Source organism: Agelaius tricolor, unplaced genomic scaffold (assembly GCF_023055355.1).
Source record: "Agelaius tricolor isolate 1412-34295 unplaced genomic scaffold, bAgeTri1.0.p SCAF_2, whole genome shotgun sequence".
NCBI classification, from domain to species: Eukaryota; Metazoa; Chordata; class Aves; order Passeriformes; family Icteridae; genus Agelaius; species Agelaius tricolor.
In genome coordinates, this window is record NW_027269262.1 from 61,060,140 (window position 1) to 61,066,713 (window position 6,574).

Below are 6,574 nucleotides of genomic sequence, written 5' to 3' on the forward strand. Positions count from 1 at the left end.
AATGGTTAAGGGACACAGCCAAGCTCTGTCTAGGTCCTTTCCATAACCCCTGAGTAAATCTGCTTAGGCATCACTGCACTCCAGGACACGTGCAGTGTGCCTGGGATTCAACAGCTCCAACCAAATAAATCCATTGCCACATTAAACATCTCTGTGCAGAGGACCTAAAGGTAGGGTCTCCATTTTTCCTCAAACCATCCCTGTGTGCTTCCTAAATAAAAATGAACTTGATTTAAATCCAAGCACCAGCTAGTGAATGCAGGAAGTGATGCCACCATTTTCCTGATGTCTCCAGCAGCCCTGGCTCACACAGTGTTGCACAAGCTGCTTGCCTGCTGCAGTGAGGAGAGGGTCTCCCACACCTAGCCATCTCTGCTAATCCTGCCTCAAGATCTGAGTTAATCTCTGACACACCACCTGGCCACCTGTAGGAGAAGAGATTCCTCTGAACAATGGTGTTCAGAGACTGTCAGCAACGAAATTTGCAGAGGTCTCAGCTCTCTTTGCACATGTCTGTTTTTCAGCCTGTTTACCTGCACTGTATGTATGAGAAACCACACAGGGTCAGTGGGTCAAAAAATGCTTAGTGCAGAATTTTTAAGTGTAATGGTCCATGAAAATAAGCAGAAGCTTCTACTTTTTGCTCTGAATATCTCAAAGAAAGTGAGACCAAAGAAAAGCTCCACACCTGGGTCATCATTAGGAGGCTACAATTCCCGTAGATGCAACATTTCTGAATGCAGTTTTATACTTTGCCAGATCCAGCCTTCCACTAACCCACTAAAATGTCATTCAGTTTCTTTTTTTCCCCAGAGTATTGAAACAGCTGCCACAAATGAGTGGGTAGAAAATGCTGTCCAGCCAAAAAAAAAGAGGAAGAACCATTTGACACAGCTCAATAGAATGTTAATCAGGTTCTTAAGTTAACTGCTTTCCTAGTAATAGTGAGGAAGATGAAAAAAATACTTTCAGACTTTGGTTTCTATTGAAAAATCACATGTACCTCATTTTCAGAGAACTCCTAAGTACAACAAATGGCAGCAGATATTTTCCTTATTTCTCTGAACATGGAAGCTAAAGGGGAAAATTAATTTACATCCATGTGGTGGCATAGTTAAGTGAAGGCAGAGGAAATGAGACTTGTATCCTCTGGAGATAATTCAGGTGTCAATTTGTGTCACCCTGTAGAGCCACACAGCTTGGCTCCTCAGCCACAAACACTGGCAGCACATTCACCACCAAGGTCAACTGAGCAGCAAAGGAATATTGGGTGTGCTGACACTGTAGTCTGAGCTCCCATTAAATGTTTAATTTAATCTAACACTACTTCATCATGAAATATATATCTCATAGCCCAGAATGGTTTCTTGAAGGGGAGCCTTTCCTCTGTGTTCCCTGACTTGCAGTGACTTTGACCTACTTTAACAGTGCACTTGTGCTTTTTCTGGGTGTTTGACCATAGAGCCTTAAATTAGCAAGTTGACATTGAAATGCTGATTTACACCTGCAGTCAAATGGATAACACATGTTAAAGACTGATTGTCAGCAGCTCCAATACGCTGTGGCTTCATTCTCTGGCATTGTTTCTTCCTTTTATGGGATTTAAGGACAACATTGTGTGGCATTGTTGTTATGGCTATGGACACAGCTGTGGGGGGCTGACACTGGGTATGGTCTTTGTCATTTATCTAAAAGCTGACATCACTTTCAGAAAATGACTGTGAAAATTTGGATGTTTAAGTGTGGCTGTATGTTTTAAGACAGCATTGGGAATAAAAAAGCCCTTTTGCTGGCATTAAAAAAAAAAAAGGCTACAATTAACATTGAATAACTTGCTCTTCTGACCTTTTCACCTTAAAGAAGATTAATGGCGGTTTAGATCAGAGCATCCCCCCTGATCAGAGTCTGAAAGCTTTGGGGATTCAGACAGACAAAGAAAGTCATTTCACCCCTAGGTCACCAGCACAGACCTATGGTGTCTCACCAGTGGCCACTGGATGATTGCTCAGTAATTCATGGGCAGGAGTTGGTGGTCATAATCCATTTTCCAATGGCCAAGTTCCTGCCTTGTGAAAGCTGTCACTGTGTGCTTATCCAAGCAGCAAAAAATGTGAATTAACATCAACAGCCTGCATTACATTTGCCTTGCACTGCTAAAATCTCAGAACCTCTGTGTTTCAGGGGATCAGGCTCTCTCCAGGAAGGGTTGAAGCTGGCTGGTGCTGTTCTGTGAGTGGGGGCACCTCTGTGTTCCCTTCTGGAGGCAGCCTCTGGAGCACACAGGTCTCATTCAGGCACACCCACAGTGTCACCACTTGCATTTAGGACGTCCTGGAATGCCATGTCCCACAGCTTTCCTGTAGTCATCTCCCAGGTTTAGTTCTTGGTATGGTCAAGCTGATGCACTTCACACCTACTGTACTTGTATTTTAAATGGAAGACCTGAGGTTAGGACTCCTCAGTTAGTAAAACTGAGCAGAGAGCTGGCAGGCAGGTTCTGATTGTAAAGTAATTCTTTGTGACTTCTCATGTCAGAAATTATAATGTCACCAACCCTAAAGCCCAATTCAGGGGCCTACCCAGCAGAGATGAGCTAAAAACACCAAGGTGCCCAACAGAGGCAGCAGGGGTTTGGCTGACAGGCACTAAAGGTCTGAGTGTGTCCTTCAGCAGGGACATCAGCATGCACACAGCAAAGCAGGCTTTGGGAAAAACTGACAGACATATGAGTGCAGTTGTTCACAGCTGAGATGTTGAGCCTGAGTATATAACGTGGTTACACATTGCAGAGAGAAAAAGTTGGAGTGCTAGGATGTAGGAGTCTAGGAGTTGAGAGGATCACACTTCAGGGGGACATCTAAGACAACAAGAATAAGCATTTTAAAAATATTGTAAAAACTTGAAGGATGAGGAATCTAGACTTGTGTAGTTATTAGGTGCCATGTCCACAGCAAGGCCCACAAAAACTCTTTCCTGTTCTCTTTTGAGATTTTCTCCTGGGGTAAGCTCTGTACAGTATTTTCCTAGTAGTGGACAGAGCAAATGAACAGATTACAGATAAAACTGAAGTAATAAAGGGAAGTGCTTAAGTGTAAAGGCTAACAGGATAAAGGAAAAGGACATGTAAAGATCATGAGTTCTCCGAAAATCAAAGAACTCAGAGGCTGCTGCGTGACTTTAAAAGTACTGACCTCTCTGTAGCTTATAAGCTTGAAAATCCTCTCCTATGTATTTGCAGCATTAATTCCCCTTGTTATCTGAGGTGATCTACTTTAATCAGATTCCTACAAACAAGTCGAGTGCTTACAGCAGAAGATCTTTGACACCCCTACTGGCAGCATCAGTGGAGAGGACAAAGACCAAACCAGCAGGGAGATCAGATCAATCGCCTCATCTCAGCAAAAACTGTTTCAGGATAATTGGCATCAGAGTTCCCCCCCTCCAGGCTCTCACCTGTATGCTCTATGGTCATTTGATGTACTGGTTGAACAAAAGGTACCTCAAAATAATCACATTTCAAAGGCACAGCAATTCTGAAGCCTCGTCTGTCACAGTGCCAGCTCCTGTGCTACTTTACTTCTTGACTCAGATAACTTGAGTCTGAATCAAAAAGGGACTCATAAAACTGATCTGCTTTTGAGCTTTTAGTGCAGCTTCTACTTCCTGTTTTCTAAGTTGCTAGTTCTATGGTCTCTAGCCCAAATAACGATGGTCCTTGTTTAAAATTTAATCTCATTTTCACACAGAGCTTAAGCCAGAGGAGGCAATGCCATCTGATACCCTCCAAAGACCTTTCATCCCCACTGGAGCACATGTATTGCATGTGGCAAAAGGAGCTTGATGGCTGTGTAAGGACACACGAGATATGTAAGGTGACAGTTCAGCTTGCCTTACTCTTTAGACTTATCCATTGGAGAAATCCTAAGTATTTTGTGCCTGGTTACCCAAGAGTGGATTGTACTGCATATGGTGCAGGACTCAGGATGCAGTTGCAGCAAGAGGGTTACCACTGCCTAAATCCAGGAACCACAGGACAAGCTTTGATTAATGTGCTTGTTTGCCCAAAACTGGTTATATTTCTAGCCGGAGCCAATAGTCAAGATAATCCTTAAATGTTTTAAAGGAAAAAACTGGGAGTGAAAAAACCCTGTCTAAAAATCATTGTGGCTTATCAGGGGAATAAAGACCTCAGTGATCAATTAGCTTGAAAAATTAATAAATCCAGGACAAATGTAGTTCCAGATTAGCATCTTAATGAGCTATTGTTGTCCCAGCCTGGTTTGGACATATCGCTCCTTTGTTGACATTTTTAATGCTTTCTGTGGATTACCAGTACATGACCAGTATATGAAAGCTTGTTAAGCCTCCACGTGCTCAACCTGGCCCTAGCTTTAATACTGGCTTAGTGCAATCCCTGCTGTTGGCACAAGCTCTGTGGGACTGGAACCTTGTGGTGCTGGGCATTGTGTTTCTACCTAATCATCATATGGACCTACTCAAGTGTGTTTTACAAGCTTAGGGCAAATTTGTGAATGCCCAATTATCTATATGTAACTTTTATAAGAGAAGCCAACCAGGGGTGATTTTTTTTTTCCCTTTTTCTGTCTTTCTCTTCTTTTTTTCCAGAATTCTGCATTAACTTTCTGTAACTAGAGGGGGGTGCTTTCAGCCTGGCTTCCAGGTCTGGCTGGTATTTCCTTTCCTGATTAGCAGAGAAGCCTGTGCACTCATCTTTTCAAACTGCAGAGCTCTTGCATCTCTCTCTCCTGGTTCCCTGTAGAGAATTTAAAGTTCAAAATGTTTTTTGAATGCCTCAATCTTATTCCAATTAAGAAAAAATCTGTTACAGCAGCTTCTAGACAGATGCAAATTCACACATTACTTTTGAAAATTCACCTTTAAGCTGTGCAGTGCTACTTCAATTTTGAAGGAGTTTTGCTGTCTGCTACAAGTGTGAGGTGAAGTTACTGACAGTGTATCTGTCTCTCTATTCCTTTCATTCAGAGAAAAACAACAGATTATGTATGAGAAACTCACTGTATAGTTTGCATTTTTTGGTTGGTTTTCCTTTTCAGTTATTTGCAGTTGTAATTCTGTGGCCCTAAACCAAAACAAAGTGATTTTCCTTCCACAAAAAAGGCTGCTGGCATTGCATCATGCAGAAGTGGTTTAGAGTAGATGCCTGCAGTATGCATGTGCAGTTTTATCCCATCTTATTTTTAAATGGTTATCTGTGCATCCCTCTGGTTCACAATCCTATTCCAAAAATACCTGGGGTTTATCCTTATCATATTGCCCAGCTAACAGTAAGAAATAGGCTCAAGTGGCTCAGTACAGAGTAGATTTACCTCTTATGCAACAAGGTACAAGATCCAGGGAGAAGCCAGAGACCTGTCTTGGGAAGAGCTTTGTCCTCTGTGGGCCAGGGAATCCCTTGGCAATACCCCTTGCACATGTTGAGAGTATCAGATTGCTTCCCAGCAACTTCACTGGAAGAAATCTGCACTGAAAAGGGATTCCTTTGTTCACAGAAGCCAGGATAAATAAGGTCTAGAGGTTTCTGATTCTTATCTTAAATAACTCAAAGTTTTAATTACAGTTTTTGTAACCATATTTTGAAAATTGGATTCCTTTCAAGTTTACCAGCTCTGGCATACTTGGTAAACAGGACAAGCATCTACATTTGTTTCTTCAAAATATGTCTTAACAGATTCAGGCTTTGGAACAAGCACCCTTGCCAACTCCCCAGAGGGACATCTCACCAGTTTATTGGATTTTTCTGCCATTTTTATAAGGTTTGCTGAGTCTTCTGCAGTTTTGAAGTTTGTTTTTTTTTTTCCTTTCAGCCTCAGCAAGCATTCTTTCTTCTCTGCCTTTCCCTCCTTTCTACCTCCGCTCCCAAGACTCAAATAGTTTCCCTGTCCCAGGCCTGCAGATAAGGTTAGATGTGTGTTTTGTCAGACAGCATGTGTCAGTTCTTGTGTCTGGAGTTCTCCTCCTCCTTCTCCACCTCCTCCTCCTCCTTCTCAGTTGTCCCTGTTCACCTTTGGTAACCTTGTTCTGGCACTAGGAAACGTTTTGATCCTTTACAATCAACACTGAGAGTGGGTGTTTGGCAAACTGCTGTATCACAGCCCACAGGGAGGAATTTGGATTCAAGGTGTTCACTTGGGAGTCTTAGGTCAAAGCTTTACCCCAGGGCAAAAACTTCTTAGGGCCTTCTCATGGCTGCAGTGGCACCATGTGAACTAAGTTAATACCTTATTCCTCCCTTTAGTAGAGAAGAAGAAATTTGAGCCTGGTCTCCAGACATTTTATGGAGTTTGGGAGACAAAAAAAAAACCCCAAAAAAGATTCACAGACTCAAAAACTGTTTGGTTTTCTCCTCCCACCACAGAGTGGACTCTTACTAGGTGAGTAGGGAGCTGGAAGGAGATACCATGTGAGATTGTCTGATGTGGCTCTGCAGTTCCTGGGTTGGACATTGTGGAGAGTTTCTCCTCCAAGTCTAAAATTACTGCCTACATTTCTTTATCAGGTAGCATGCAGTAAAGCTTTTGCACTACACTTCCTG